This window comes from Diadema antillarum, unplaced genomic scaffold, assembly GCF_040938485.1.
Source record: "Diadema antillarum isolate AM-2024a unplaced genomic scaffold, OU_Dant_1.0 scf00000095, whole genome shotgun sequence".
Taxonomy (NCBI): domain Eukaryota; kingdom Metazoa; phylum Echinodermata; class Echinoidea; order Diadematoida; family Diadematidae; genus Diadema; species Diadema antillarum.
In genome coordinates, this window is record NW_027270984.1 from 1,887,760 (window position 1) to 1,905,411 (window position 17,652).

Consider the following 17,652-nt stretch of genomic DNA (forward strand, 5'->3'; position numbering starts at 1 on the left):
ATTGTTGAATGTAAGGTACATTGCAGTCCATGTAGTCAATCCATCTCCATGGTGACCTACATGGAGAAGTCACCTGCCAGCTCAAAGAAGTCACTTTGCAATCAATTACTGCATCAAATCATCTGAGCAGGAAACCCTGCTTAGATCTGGCAATAGGTAAAATTAGTCCCACACAGCTTAAGCTGTCTCATGGACACCTGTGCAATTACATACCATGCTTAAGTTGTTTTTAATGACTGCTGTAATAAACAAACAATACCATGCATGCAACATACACAGGATACCTGAAATGCAGGAGGAATCTTAACCCATTGCAAACTCGTTCCAAAAATACTAGAGCAGGTGTATATAGAAAACAAGTGTTACAGCAAACCAGCTTGTTCTTAATGAGTTACTGACATTACAGGCTTTGGAGCTTGAGGACAGGGAGGTTCCTCACTCCCATCCCAAGCTGACAAACTGGAAAAAAGCGACCCTTTTTTTTATTGAATCGATGCATGCAACATAGCTCAAACTACGTTGCTGGTTTCCATCTAACTCTTGGTGCATGAGCCCTACGCCATTGAAGGCTGTCTTTCCCAACACCCTATCAGAAATGACAGTCTGTGATGTTGCTTGTTTTGTTTTTGCACTCAACATTTACTGCTAAGTTTACTGACCTGTGCAAGGGTAATCAAATGCTCCTTGGGTCATTCCGCTCACGGGTGCGAATGAGCTTGAAGTGGCGATATCGACGCACATGTAGGGAGCCTGGTTACACACTGTGTTGCTCATGTCAAGACGAACCTGAAGATGGGGGGCAACATTAAAGGAGAATAAACCTACATTTACACATAAGCACTGACTAGACTGAACAATCCATTAAAAAATTATGCATTTTAAAGTTTCTGTGCAGACATTGCTGGAAGAGATGTCACATGTGGAAAACAATATAAAGAAAACATACAGAGAATTACACCATATACAATTAAAAAAAATTCCTGACATATTTTAAGGGTTTTCTGCTTTCATGAAGACTGAAGTACACAGCTCTTTCATAATGCTGATAAAGTTTTGTCATATTCTCCATATATCATGATTCATCTATGATGTCGCAAAACGTAGCCTTCTCATTCAGTCACAACAGCAGCAAAACTTTACAAATTCACAACTTTCGAATGGATCATCAAATTTTCACTAATGTGTTCTGCCAATGTTGCTGCATTCACTCAATCCACATTTATATTTGGGCTTCATTCCCCATTAACACACTTCTCTTATGCGTTGCCTCTTGAATAGTTAGTATAGAAGTCACGGGCAATGTCAGGACTAGAATATTTTTAAATAAAAACAAAAAAAAATAGTCACAGAACATCAATACATAAGACAGCACATCATAATATTTCTCTTCTTCATTTAATAGACAGCCCTGTGGGAAAACAAGCCAAAGCTTAAAGTGAGCCAAAGTCAGGTCACTGATACAAACGTATGTTGAATATTTGGATGTCATATTTCAAGTCACTCTCATCCAAAGTTGGAGCAAGAAGGCGAAATGAATTCTCCTTGAAGCATTCTGATGTAGGCAAATTGGAATGCTTTGGCATAGTATACAAAATTTCTGAAGTTGGTTTAATACTAGTACTCGGTTAGAAGCATATGTAATATCCTTTATAGTAGAACACCAATGAATGTGTTCATGATTTTGAGCTCTAACCACAATATTTGCTAATTTAAGTGACCTTTTTTTTTTCACCCAATATACGGTTTTGAGTGGGAATTTTATATACATACTCAATAAAATTATCAGTATTGATAATCATCATAAAGTCTGGACCACATACCTCTACATCTCTCAAGACTATGGTTTCACCAGCTGAGAGGTCAATGTTGGGGTTAGGCACGTTTGTTGTCGCGCTCAGAATACGGCTGTCACAGCTAGAAGTATTGCTCAAGAAGACGGTGACTTCCCAGAGGTTATCGCCCGATATGCTGCCGCTGATTGCCGCTGCCTGCAGCGTGACATCCACGTACACAAAGTTGACTCCAACTCCCCCCACCAGCTCTTTGATGGGGAAGCGTGGATCGATGTCCTGAGACGGGGCGAGAGTGACGGAGTCCAAGATGACACCAACGCACTGGACGGGGGCGCACACCGGGCCGGGCGGGACCATGTCAAAGTCAATGCTGGGGCTGTCGTGTTTCTCCACGGCCGCACACAAGTACATGAGAGAGCTACAGTTGTGGGCTGAAAGGTCCAGGACAGCTGAAACCTGGCTGAAAGTGAGATTGTTCCCAGCCTCCACTGCAGCATTTGTGTCTGCCACTGAAACATATGGAGTACAAAAAACATTATACACCTGTATGTGTTTGATTGCATGCCTTGCATTGCAAAGATCTGTGTGACTCAAATCTAGGAAAAATATATACACTTTATTACCCGTATCAGGCATCTGAGCTGTGGTTCTATGAAATTGTATTCCCCTCGTATTAAGCACGGGATTGCATGCCAGCAGGGAGAAGATGGGTGAATTTCTCATATTCCCCTCCTTTGCAAATGCCTATGGGATTTGCGTTTCAAAAACGAGGGAAGTAGAGCATCTGGGCTCTTGAGTTCCCAGTGAGGAAAATTTGCTGTTGATGAGAGTTTCTCGCAGAGTGGCAAATTCCCATAGGTTAACACTTAAAACTAAAGGACGATCACTGTTACTGTGTGAGTTGGCTGTTTCTATGTGCGCGACATACCCGAGTTTCATGACAGAGGCCAAATTCCCATATGTAAGTTGCCTGTGCCATGAATATGCATTTGTACAAAGTAGGTGTGGCCTGTTCAGCCCACATTGTGAAAAAAAAAAGAGGGATCGAGACTGGGACGATGCCGTGTAAGGCGAGGGAAGAATAAAGTTTTTGTTATCATTGGTGGTGGTGATTTGCTTTGTTGCCAGAATGTGTGACATGTTGTTGTTACACCATGTATTTCCCTCCCTTCTGTAATAGCTGTTATATGTGTGCCGCGTCCTGAGCTTTGTATAGGGATGGAGTGAGCAGTGTGGTGAAGAGCTCGAGCAGGCGCCGAGTGAAATACCAGCAATGGGGAAGTTATAAAAAGTTTACATTGTAATGATTTATTTTACTGCTCAAGATGCCTGAAATGGGTAATAATAATGATATGGACTGTCTACTTTGGGGGATACGAAATTAATTGCCCTCACTAGAATTCTATTGCCCAAGTCGGGCAATACAATTCTAATTCAGGCAATAATTGTCGTATCCCCCTCAAGACCAGTCCATGTTACATTATTATTTGTGACTTCCTGAATGTGCATTTGGGCTGTAAGGAAAGGGTATTTACCTACATTCTCTCAATTGGCAATGGCTGGTTCGATACTACAGTCAGTGGGCACGAACCGTTACTTGGTGGGTATCATTCCCATTTTCTTGCCATGAAGCAAATTGAAATGGGTCGCATACACACCATTCACTCTATTTTAATAATGCCTCTGGCACCCTTTGGGTGGAGACACAAAAATTGAAATCTTGATAAAAGCCAGAGATAGCTGGCAGAGTGAAGCCTACTTGGTAAGTTTGGGTGGAAATCTATCCCAAAACACCACAAATGGGAGAGGACAGACTGCCGCCTATTGAGGCTGTTTGGATCTAAAGAGTCTTTTTGAGAATCAATGGCACCGGAAGACAGAGAGGTTGCCCGAGATTTACTCACCCGAAAGACCAGAATAGTTCTGGGACAGAACCACGCTTCCATCCGCTGTGCTGGATGCAAAAACCCTCAACTTCCACAGATTTGTACCCCTGATGCTGCCTTTGGTGATATCACTTTGGAATGCGACAGAGAGAGTGACTTCGTGGCTGCCAGCATACTCTGCCACACTGTTCTCAGGAGACAACACACCACTAACAAATTCCACACCTGTCAACAAAAGAGAGCATGGCTGAAGAAGGTTCATGAATTTCAGGGAAGCGCTCATAATTAGTAATCGAGGTACATTCTTAGATACATTCACTGAAAACAAAGAAATCTAGGACCTTGACCAATTAAGGGGGAGGTGGGGAACACATGTGAAGAATATACTTTCCCTTTAAAATAACAGGAAGGTACTTACGACACTTTCCCTTCACTTTTCTACAACAATGGAGTAGGATGTAGACGCTATTCATTGATCATGTTTTGGTCGTCTTCTGCTGTTCTTCTTCAAGAAAAAATTATTTATTCATGTATCCTGCACTACTAGCCTTGTAAAGAGTTCAACTAAAACAAACTAACTCTTCAGCTCAACTACAGAGCATATCCATTTACAAAATTGATTGTACTGGATCATTTAAGGGATGATTTTAAAATTAATATGCCTGCAACATGAAAATAAGCAATTACGAGAATACAACTACATACATGAAAGTACCAGTTTACAGATGTGCGTACACAGGCATACAAATATCTATGCATGCAAACTCTGTGAAAAACAGACTGAGGCTTACCAAGACACTCCATACTGACGCAGCCATACATTGCTGACTGTGGGATGAACTGGAGACTGAAGACAGACATGCTGCTAGCGTTCCGTCTCGGTTGAACGCACAGGTAACGAGAGGAGGGGCAGCCATAGTTTGAGAGGTCGAGGTCCACAGACATCTGTGAAGTTGTGAAAGTGAGTCAAAGTGTTTGTCAGAAAGTGTCTGCAGCATTTGAATTTCCCCGATGAAATCGTTTGTTGGATTTAACTACTTATTCAGATCATTGCCTTTTCAAAATAATGTAATTACGCTCATGGACCCTCATAAAGAAATCAATCATTTACTACATGTGGATCATGATGTGTACATGTATCTGTCTTTTTATGTACAGTCTACTGTATACGCTATATATTTCGCGGGGGTTTTATTTTCGCGAATTTCGCGAGTCGGGAGCTATTCGCGAAATTAACAACACACGAAAATATTACCTTCCAAAATGAATCCCTTGCCTTGATGATACGAACATTTCAGTTCTAGTATACCATGTCACGGCTTACGAACAGATCATAATGGCTAAGCTTGTTTACGCACGTCCACGTCTACTGACGAATACTGTAGAGAGCCAATCCATTATCGCAAGGGGACCACTCGTCAGAAATCTAGGGGACCACTCGTCAGAAATCTAGCGCGATGGACTTCACCACTTCAAAAATGTTGAATTCTAACTTACTAGTTCGCAGAGTTTGGCAAGTCTTTTTCATGCAGTGTATAACTAGTATCATTCTTATTTGCTAGTAAGTTGAAAATTCACACTTTCTTTGCCACTTCATATTTTCTCTGGTCCCCCAATCGCGAATTTAACCACTCGCGAAAATGTGTGACAGCGGCAATTCGCGAAAATTTATGTACGCGACAATTATAGCGTATACAGTACTTTATCTTTTAAACATCATCAGCTCTTTTGATGAGGAAGATGGATGAAACTTGAGTGCACACATTTTGGACAGAGAATGCTTGCTGAACTCTTTACCTGTTGAAGACAGACTGATTTTCCTTTAAAACGCATTTCCCTTTTTATTTCTGTGGCATATGTCTACACAAAACTGTTTGGGTTTCTCTTTACATGATACATTTCCTAATCGGGTATTAGCTTTGATGGGGAGCAGGAATTGTAATGGGGCAGTTGGCTTCATGAACAAATCAATACATATGATGCCACTCACGCAGGGCCATAAGTTCACCTTCATAACCCAGCAAGTCCTTGGGGAATTTTTGCTGGAGAAATTATAATCTTAACCAAATTGGCAACTCTTAATTTCTGAGCCCATCCTAACCCATTGAGGACAGGCTGATTTTGCTATAACACACAGTTCCCATAGACACATACCCGAGTATACTTGGGACTTGTCTTCAATGGGATAATACCAGTTTTTACTGGAGAGAGATTAGATTCACTGAATATTCACAAAATCAGAAAGAAATTTGAAAGAAATTTGCCAATCTCAGAGAGAAAATAGCTTTTGCTCTTCAAATGCATCTTGCCAATTTGAGAATTAGCAATGGGTTTAGAGATTACACAGCTTTTGAAAACTCTGCCAAAAAAAGAAGTAGCCATTAGTAATAAACAACACAGATTTCACATGAAAGATCATGTTTTATTCTACCCTACCAAACCCAATCAAAGACTTAGTAAAACATTAATAGGTCTATGACACCAAACAACAGAAATGTGGTTTTCAGGACTTTATGTGTTTTAATTGATGGCCCATATGTACATGTAAAAAATGTGTGTGTGCTTCTTCTACAAAGGGGCAAATAAAACCCCTCAAATAGGACCAAGAGATTTGGTCCCCACAGTTAAAGGGTTAACAACCCACACACAAGCAAGAGTCCCCCCCCCCCCCCCCAACCCTTCCCATTACCACAACTGATACCTTGTACTATAAAGTCTGAGGCAACTGTTATCAACCATAAAAATGGTGTCCACCAAGCACAGAAGGTTCATGCTGAGCTGGCTGAACTTTTTAAGTTCATTTGAAATTAGCTAACTTCAAGGATAGTGGAGCATCAGGAAGTAAGTATAAAGACCAACTTGCTCAGCTTTTTCATCAGCATTTAATAACTTGACCTACATGTACTTGTAGAGAATTAGCAAGCCCACTCATGTGAAACAGCTCCAGAGGAAGGCCATGATGACACAATAGGGATTATAGGAGCATTTGGTCATCTCCATTCACTGACTACTAGTTTCAAGATATTTGTGCAAATTGGGGAGGAAAGCATCCCACATGCACATGCTAATCGGTGAACAAGACACATAAAAGGTTGATACAAAGATGTTGCTTGCGCTTAATGATGCAATTTCTTCTTCTTCATCTTCTTATTTCAATAAAGTACAGGCCACCATGTAGCGTATCAGCGTACTAGTATGGTGTGAGGTGCAGGGATATACCTTTTAATAATTTGCTGTGAGGGCATATGTACAGTGCTAGTTAAAATGTATGCAGCTACTGAAGAACTGCTCCTGCCTTCTAGCAGAGTTGAAAATGTTGCAGCCATGCCCTCATCCGTTGAGGACGGACCAATTTTGCTACTACACGCATTTCCCATAGACACTTGCCCAAGTATACTCGGGACTCGTCCTCAACCGGTTAAACACTATAGAAAAGGTGCACTTGATGATCTGGTCGCTAATCATTGCTGATAGCTAAACCGCACTTAAGAATGATCAACTTACCAATGGCCATGTGGACGTGGCACTGCTATTGATGCCATAGTTTGACACAGCAATCAGATCGCGCGTGGCTGGTACCTTGGTGCCATTACCTTTCTGATAGCTGTTTCCGAACACCAGTGGGTCCCACAAGTCCGTGCCTGGTATCCACAAAATGATGATATCGATATCAACGGTGTGTGGTCATGAGACCAATTAAAATAAGAATAAATTGGTATGGTAATAAGTCCACTACATTCAACAATATGATTACGATCATGGTGACAAACGTTATTACCACAATTACATGAATTCCAACATTGCAACACAAAATCTTTTATTTTTTTTCAGACTCACCAACTCTCCAGCTTTGAGGACATTTTCCTTAAAATCTCCTGCTCTCCAACTTGAGTTTGAATTAAATTCTTCCACTCTAGCTGTGTGTCTTGCGCTTAAGTTGGATTTTCTCCTGCTCAAAATTTAGCTCTCTCCCAGTCAACTTTAGTTTTGCCATATGTGTTTAAAATAAGGCTAAGACAGCATCAGACAGCATCAAACCTTGCAATACAGAAAGACTTACCCGAGATTGAAGCATAATTTGGATCTGATTCCAGACTGACTGCCAGCTGAATTCCACTGTTCATTTGACCCTGCTTTAGGGAGAATGCTGCAGTGAGTCCAGGATTGACATACGTTATGACCACACCTGCAGTGAAAAGATGCAGAAAAAGACTGAATCCATTTGACAATCACACGACTGCACGAATATGGTACGTTTTGTGTGGTGGCATCAGCTGAACAGTGCATTCATGGAACGACAGCACCCCCAATAAGATCAGAGAACATTTTGGGAGAATACATCAACTCTGCAATCTCTCAGATGAACCCGAGATAAAACATTACATAGTATACAAATTGATACTTCTACAATGATTAGTCAGGTGATGGCATAGTGTGGAAGTGCTATACTTAGCTCTATACTGTTCAAGAATGTGTATGTACATAAGAAACATACCATCTGAAGTCACTATCAATGCGTTTCTGTGCTCCAGGGAATGCACTCTACACAGACTCCCATGAAGAAAAGATGTGATCGATGTCAAAATGAGTACAGCTTTTTGTAATTCTAATCATTACTATTGAGTTCATCTGCATTGTTTCCACCACAATGTTCAGAACACTTCACAGCCCCAAAATATGGAAATGATAGGCATAACTCCTCCGGAAAATCTGTTGTCTTTACATCAGGGAAGTACATGACAGGTTTTGCCACACCATTAAATAAGTGACCCCAAATGGAAATACTCTCCACTGAGCTCCAACACATTAGATGACACATTCAATATTTTGTCAACATCTTTACAGGTGTATATTGATCAAAATGACTTAAAACTGTTTCCATTACTGATATCTGCATCCCTTTATAGATACTTACAGATATTGTGTTTCCATTTTATGACTGGAAGTCACACCCCACGAAAAAGAAAGAGCAAAAATTCAGTCCACAGATTATGCAAGTTTTGACTGCCTACATTTCCATGATACATTGTGCACGCCAACATACATAGGGTAATGAATGCTAGCATGTGCATGCTGTGCATGGTATGACAAACTGTCCAGCTCATGCTTGTTTCAACAGTCCAGCAAATTAAATTTCAACCATGATTTTATTTAAACTAGTATACCTCTGTGAATTTTGGCCTACAATGTACCTGTGCCATCTGCAAAAGCCCCTAAAATAAAATACAACACTGATCTGATAATGTGCTTTGCTCTTGGGATATGATACAAGGGCTAAGATTGCACCACGATAAAATGTGTATACAACGTACTGATACTCAGCAAACATACACTCACATAATGAATCAAACAGCTTACTTGAAATATGATCAGCAAAAACAAAAACAAAACAAAAACATTACAAAATCAATGGCCATTGTCTTTGACAATATTGTGCACATGTGGGTTTCAAGAGAATGGTGATTTGTAGCCCAACTTCAAATGTGTGAAATCTAAGAGTCAGCGATGTCACTGGACAGAAAATGGCCATAAAATAAATCTATCATGGGGCATATGAAAACAGGTCTGCTTAAAAAGAAATATGCCAACTTTTAAAAAATACACACATAAAAACAAAACAAATATCAGACATAGGTCAGGACTTTGTCTTGTATTGAGTTTGCTGACTCTTGGAGGATGATATTACCACTTCTTACCTCGACACTGCAGAGCAATGCACGCTCTGCCTCGTGATGTCAGCGTTATTCCTCCTGATGCATATACATCTGCGCACAGCAATGTTGCATCGTCACACGACTCGGTAAGAGCAAATGTAAATGGTGCTGTAACGGTAATAAATGAAAATGTGATCTTGTGAACAAACTCCGAACAGTAGGGGACATCAAACATGACAGTAAATTACTAAAAACATTTCAAACAAAAACAGACAACATATGACATTTTAAAATCAACTGCTACTTTAAAGGTAAAAGAGTAGGCGGGTGAAGTTTTCATTATGTGTCATATGATATCGTCAGTAAGTGCAGGCGACACAGTTCATCTGAGTATTATTTGCATGCATTTGAATATGTGAATTAAATTCCAGGTTTTGTGGAGTGAAGTCGCAGGTCAACAACTTACACAAGTCATTGATATAAGAATCAAGTAAGTGTGCTCTTACACACCTCCACTAGATATTGCTAAAATTTATTAACACACCATATAGATCATAGTTTCGGGTGCAAACTTTTGCGCTGAATGTACAGTTTATCAGGCTTGATAACTTTTGTGCCACGACTCTTGACTGTAGTGAAACATCATCCCAGTCCTCAACTACGTGAAATGGAAACCATAATTACAGTGTACATATAAGCATCTCTAGGCAGGTTGCATTACACTATCGTCTTTAAATCAATCACCATGATCAATTGGTTTTTATTGTTTGGTTTGCCTGCAGAGCAAAACAAGTAAAAGTCAACCATGAATATATAGGCACAACAGACCAAACGTCAATCTTATCAACACTCAATGCTATACACTTACTGGATGAATATTTACTTACATGGATTCCCACTTGGTGGCAGAGGGAAAAGTGTGCCTGGGTCAATGGTTTCTGAAAGATAATCCTCTGAGCCTAGCATAAGTAGAATGTTGGCGTCCGTCGCGTCCGTTCCAGAGGCGAGGGTAAAGTTTGTTCTCCAAGAGCCGGTACATGTGACGTCAACGCCATTCATGTCCACAAGATTTGAGGTTCCGACAATCACACCAACAGACAGTGAATTGGAAGCTTGTTCGATGACAGGCATTCCATCGATCATAGAGATGAGGACATTGTCTATGGTGACTGCAAAACAAAAGTTATGGTGTCAAAACATATCAGTTCTCCTGCAACAAAATTTTACCTTCTGTTTTAGTGGAAAGTGCAAATTACAAATAATCTTTCTGGCATTCCTCATATCATTTTTTACTTTTTTTTTTGTAATTCTCTGTAATGATCTGTAATTATCATCACTGCACAAACTGAAAATCAGATAATATGATAAAAGGTATTAGGAATTTTGTTAATTAAAATTGTTGTGCAACACCAAGAACAAAAGGTTGTTCTTGAAAACAAGAAAGTTTGTTCAACCTCATTCCACCTATTGTTCTACTCCTAGAGTACAAACTAGACTGGAAATATTATCAATAGGTGCAAATTGGTTCAGACCAACGTATCAGTTTCTGTAAAATCCACAAAAAAATTCAAAGCAAGTGATGAAACTGCAAATCGCTGTGTTCGCCTCAAATACTTAAAGGACAAGTTCACCCTCATAGACATGTGGGTTGAGTGAATGCAGCAATATTAGTAGAACACATCAGTGAGAGTTTGAGCAAAATCGGACAATCCGTTAAAAAGTTATGAATTTTTGAAGTTTCTGCTCAGTCACGGCTGGATGAAAAGACTACTATAGCTTGTGATGTCACATGAGTACAACGATATAAAGAAAGAATAAAGAAAATTCAACATATTTCCATTTTTCTCCCATAACAAAAGAACACTCGACTTCTCTCTTTCAGAAGGCAGGGGGAATGATATTACCCTTAACATACGTCAGTAGCAAGTCAAAGAACTGTGCACTTTATTCAAAAAGTAAAGTTTTGTGAAATTCTCTTTTTATTTTCCATAGTTGTACGCATGTGACATCATACACTGTGGTAGTCTTCTCTTCCAGAAGTGACTGCGCAGATACTTAAAATATTCATAACTTTTGAACGGATTGTCCAACTTTCCTCAAACTTTCACTGATGTGTTCTACTAATCGCTGCATTCTCTCAATCCTTATGTATATGAAGGTGGACTTGTCCTTTAAAACATCCATTTAGATCACAATACACAGAAACTCCCTTATTTTATTGATCATATAAAAGACAGATTGTTATTACAGGTTGCATGAATTCCTCTAAATCTATGTTAGTTAGGCTGAATATACCGTACGTACGAGTCCCAGTGAAAATAAAACCAATGTTTGATATTTTGCAAGCAGATCATCAGTTGGATCTTTACCTTGGGCACACACTGTTTATTGCTGATTGATTGTACACCCTTGGCTGAAGTTTACTGTTATAGTTTTACTTGACCTGCAGCTTTTCTATCAAGGTTGTGAATTCCAAACACCTGGCATCAACAAATAAAATAGCCTATTGTCTTTGAACTTCTACTTGGCTAATACAGTCAGTACAAAACAGTGTTAATCAAATATTGTTATACACTCCACAGGTACAATTCAACAGCTTGTGCATCCTTAGCCAAAGGTACATAGTGTACTGTAATTTATATTAGTAATAGTAGGAGCCTACAGACTGCTTTATGAAAAACAAAACTAAGATCTAGACTTTTCAGTTTGTGTTAATTTTGCACTGAAAAAAAGAGAGAATATCTTATATACTCACGAGAGTCGCACTGGGAGTGGACGCTCGGAATGGCACACTGTAAAATACAAAACAAAACAAAACAAAACAAAACAAAAGGTTATACAATAGACTTAGTTTTTGTATATCATGATCACAAAGCAAACTGTGCAAGTACAAATTATTTCAAACTGAACCCAAGGAGCCAAACAAGTCTGCATGCAGTGCATGAATGATGAATAGACAAAACTCTGCATGGCTGTGGGGTATGTGGTACATCATCCACAGCTAGCTGCTGAGCTGAGCCTATGTGGAAATTTCTCCAACCTAACGATGTAACGTTACATTACACAGATTCTCACATCAAAAAGCTCTGACCAAGACATAATAAGGCCTACCGTACATACAGAGACTCCAACCCCAAGCACCTTCTGATCTGGAGATTCTCCCGCCCAAAACCCCTGGCAAACAGGAGACCTGTGTGCGAAGTTCCCAGGGTTCTGATGTTCTCTGGTGCTATCTCACTTTAAGGCTTATTTTTTCAACATACGATAGCAGTAAGTATAAGAAATCCTTTCCACCGGGAGACACAGAGCCAGAACGGGATATTTTGCAAAAATGGGCTTTCGACGGGAGATCTCCCGTCAAAAACAGGAGAGTTGAAGTCTCTGTACATATTGTAACGTTACATCTTAATACATACATAATCGTACTCAGTTAAGTATAGGCCAAACAAGAAGCAGTGATCGGGAATTACAGGCCAACGCCTTCTTCCTGTACCAGATGATGATGATGATGATGATGATGATGATGACATTGTCATATTTAATAGCCTACATGCTACACTGGCTATATCAGCATACGTACTCGTATTGGGGAAATAGGTCCCACCACCACTGCATGCACCAGCTGCAGCAGCTTGCATGCAGATGCAGGTATTGTTTACTCGTGTAGAACTTCTAATGGTCCGTGGTCTGCAAATTTTAGACATTGTCATTGCATACAAGACATACAACTTTCTCACGCCACTGTTCTAACGTTAGGCCAGATAGCTAGGGTCAACGTTTCGGGTATCAACACTGAGCTTTGCCTCCCTCCCACACACGGAAGCCGTGTTGTGCGAGAATGATGCTGCATGCTGCTGATCAACGAGCCACAGTCAGGGATCAAGGCGATCAAAGCTAACGTTAGACAGAAAGATCCGTCTGTTCGGAGGAGTCTTTTATTTTTTTCGCCATTAAGCCAGACGCAGTCTCCGCGGAACATTCCTCGACGGACAGATACAGACCGATCTTGGATCATCGATCAAACATGATGCGACTAACACTAGGAGTTAGGACTAGCTAGGGTCTAGTAACAGTAACAATTCTAACGTTAGATACCGGTACAGGTATAAATGATGCGGCAACACTCTGATACGTATTCCAACATTATGCAGGATACCGCTTTGGGAGTTGTGTGTAGTCAAGAGTACCGTCAAGATCTTCAACTAGTCCACCACCGGGCATCTTATCGTTCAAAATCATGGTGTCGTGCACACGCCACATTCCAACCTTGACCTGCCAGGGCGGGCCGGCCATGGGGCGGTGCGGTGGTCCGGTGGTGGGTCTCGGACCCAATTCGACCCATTCGTTTACCGCCGTGCGTCCATGCGTGTGTATAGGATCGAATGGTTGTACAAGTATTTACGTTGGATAATATTACGTAAATGCAATCAGAAGTTCTGACCAATCAAAAGCATCATTAATACACGACGAAGTGTATTTAACGAGACTTGTGATTGGCTGAAAGTTTTGTTAAGCGGTTTCGTCATTATGACCGACGAAATGGATCAATGGATGAGCTGAGAGTTCAATTTTTCACGGTTTCACGGAAACACGGTTGAAAAGCTCTATCTGGAACATCACTCAACGTTGATAACGGTCTGTGAGGGAACGGTATCTAATCGAGCTGTGTTTTATCTTATAAGTAAAAAGAAAAAAAAACAGTATAGTGTAAACATGTGTAAAGCAGTAGCTGTATTTCAATTTCTCATTGAAGAACGAAATTGCAGCTGGTATTACATTCTCAATGTGGCAGTTGTCCATGCAACTGATATACATGACTATATCATAAACAGGCAAGAGACGACTTGTGTGTGTGTTTGTGTGTGTGTGCTGAAGTGTGCATAAACTAGCTTATACTGTAGTAGTACCATCTGTATCAATTTGTATGGTTAGAAAGGGAAGTTAGGTTAGCTAGGGAGGATTGTGTGAGGGAAGAGTTTTTATTTTAGATATAAAATAGCCTATTTCCATTTTATTTTTCTTTTGGTAATTGTTCAACTACTGTCATTTTCTTTGCTAAAAAAAAAATGAAACATGAAAGTGTAAAATCATTGAGTTATCCTAGAGAAGGCATTGATATTTCATGTTTGTACAGTAATACTAAAGTGAATTGACTTTTATGTAGGGCCTGTCAATATAAGTGAATGAATCTAAGCTTAATATTTTGGGGGAAACTGTACATGCATGAGCGTGATTGTAGAGTTGGTGTATGCCTGTGTGCATGAGTTTACGTGAGTACTGAGTATTGTGTGTGTGCGCGTGCGCGCGCAAGTGTGTGTGTATGTGTGGGTCCTGTATAGGTGAGTACAGGGATGAAATGTCAAATACGCCCAATTACTGTATCACAGCGGATGAATAATCCCTTTTCTAATACAGTACCCTGTCTAGTCCAGTGCGTGTTTGTCGTCAGTTTACTTGTTTATTTGCGTTACATACTTTGGTATACAATTTATTGCTATACAAAAAGAGCAAATTAGGATGTAACTTTCAGTGATCTCACAAAACTACATCACTGCTGGGAGGTGAGTCATCCCATGTGGTCCTAGTAAGTATTCACCACCAAATTCGTTGAATTCGTTGTACAAATGACACTTGACTGTACATTAATTGTCACAGAACACTGAACGTGATGTGTTTTCTGTCATGACCTCGCAGTTACCATTCTGAGGTCATCTGCATTTCGTGTCTTTGGTGTTGGGTGATAGGGTGTGGTGCGGCCATTTCGTTTCCTGCTTTTTTCCCCTTCTATTCTCATCTTTTCATAAGCGATAGGTGTATTCCTCATTTTTCAATAACTGATAGAATGGAAGTGCAGTGTTGCGTGAAATGCCGAGAGCTATTATTCCTCCCTGTATTGGTATGTGTGTGCAAACTTGAGGTTAGGCCATGCTAGTACGACCAACACAGAGAGGCATTATATGCACCTACTGACGTTTCATAATAAGGTGTACTCAGCGGCAAAATGGAGCACACTATGTACGTAACTGCTCATTTCGGTAGTTTCTAATGGCATGCAAAGACAGCTATGTGCAAGGCCTACAAGCACATAATGCACATCCATTTGCTTATAGGCCCATACTGTTGTTGAAGGTTTTGTGAAATAATTCATACCTCACAGGTGTTCATGATTGGTGTTCATGGAATAATCTCCCTTCGTTTGTAAGACAAGCAGTTACAATTAATGAGTTTAAGGCCAGGTTAAAAAGTCATCTTTTGAAGTAATGTATTTTCTCTTTGAATTTCTTGTATGCATGTCATTTTGTAATGCGCAGTAGAGTATATTATTATAGTAGCTGCGCAATATAAATGTCCTTTATTATTATTATTAGAAGGGCCCATCTTTCACTTATATAATATATATATATATATATATATATATGTATATATTTAATCTGAATTAGTATGAAGTTTCATACCGGATCTTTTATTTATTATCACTATTTTTTTTGTTCATCGTTGTAACAGTAATGCCATATAGGGATATTGCAACGAACGAATGGGAAATTGAAAGGTTATTTATGGTAATTATGCACAATTATGACTTTATGGCAAAGTCCGTTTGTCCTAAAAATAATCTGCGAGGGAACTCCTCTATTCTCCTAGAAAGCGTCCAAAGGCTCATAGAATCACAACAAGTATTATATGTCATCTACTTTCTGTAGTGGAGGTTTGATGTCAAGAAGAGACGGAACGGGATGGCTTCTATACGACCTGTCCAAATATGATATTATGTCTTAATAACTTAAGCTATTTGATATTAAAGAAATATGATATGATGCTGTAAAATCAAAGGCCGGAATTTACAAAGGGGTTTGGGGCCGATGAGCAAGACATATCGCATACGCCAGCACACATCTGATAATGATATACTTGTTACTGAAAGATACGCATATGTTATTTCGCGTTTGTTTCAATTCATGGACTGATTCAAACCACTTATAGTAATTTTGCTGTCACCATGATAAGTAACAATGACAATTGTAGTTGTGGTGTATAAAGTGGTAAAGTTGTAGGCCTAGTATAGTAATAGTGCAGTAGTAGTAGTAAGTAATAGTAGTAGAAGTATTAGTAATAGTAGTAGTAGTAAGATCAGTAGTAGTAGTTTAGTATGGTAGTGGTAGTAGTAGTAGTAGTAGTAGTAGTAGTAGTAGTAGTAGTAAAATTAGTAATAAAAGTAGTAGCTGAAGTGTCTGAAAAAATTTTATTAGATACCCCCAGACTGTATTGACATAGATTTGGCTCGTAGGTATAAATCACATCCATGGATGCTTCATGTGAATTCACTTTATTGAAATAGTTTGAATTTTCGGTATACCAAGAGTAAATACTGTAGTATACTGCTACGGATGATTTATGCAGCTGCAGAGTGACACCCTCGGTGCAAGTTTTATGAACGAAGATGAAACGGAGTGGATAACAAAAGAAAGAATTTGCAAGCTTTTGGCAGACGACGGAACCCGCATACCAATTTTTTCAACATCAAAGAAAAGAATAGACCACCGTGGTAATGCTTTTGTGTGAAGCTTCAACCGATAATTCATGGACTCGTGTGAGATGTGCGGTAAGTTATGAATTTGTCATGACAAAGGCGCATAAGTATGCGAAATATGTGAGTGTTGACATGATCTTAGCATAATTTTGAGCTTCTTTTTTTTTGAGGGGGGGGGAATTTTGCAGTTTTTTTTCTCGAATCCTGCTTTATGTTTTCCTTTGACCGAACATAACATGTGAACTTCACCTATCATTCAAGCGTAAGCACCTGTATATTTCTCTTTTATTAAAATTCGAATGATTCTCTCACACATCGTCATTTGAATGTGCATTCGAAAGAATTAGTGCTTTGCTTAGTCCTTCTTTGTTTGTTGTTGTTGCTTTCAAAAGTTTGAGACAGGTGGGATGCGGGTGCTCAAAGGACAAGTTTACCCTGTGAATTGAGTGGATGTAGCATAATATTAGTAAAACAAATATGAAGTGGAAGTTTGAGGAAATCGGACAATCCGTCCAAAATGTTCTGATTTCTTTTTTAATGTTTCAGTGCTGTAACGCTGGATGAAAAGACTACTACAGGGTGTGATGTCACATACAAAGAATGATATAAAGAAAATCGTTATCATAAAGTAAATTCCACATTATTGTTACTTTTCTCGCATAATTTAAGAGCACTTGATTTGCCTCTCAGAAAGCATGGACAATAATATTTCCCTTAACATAGGTCAGTAACAAGTCAAATGAATGCTCAGTTTTCACTCACACACACACACACACACACAAACACACACA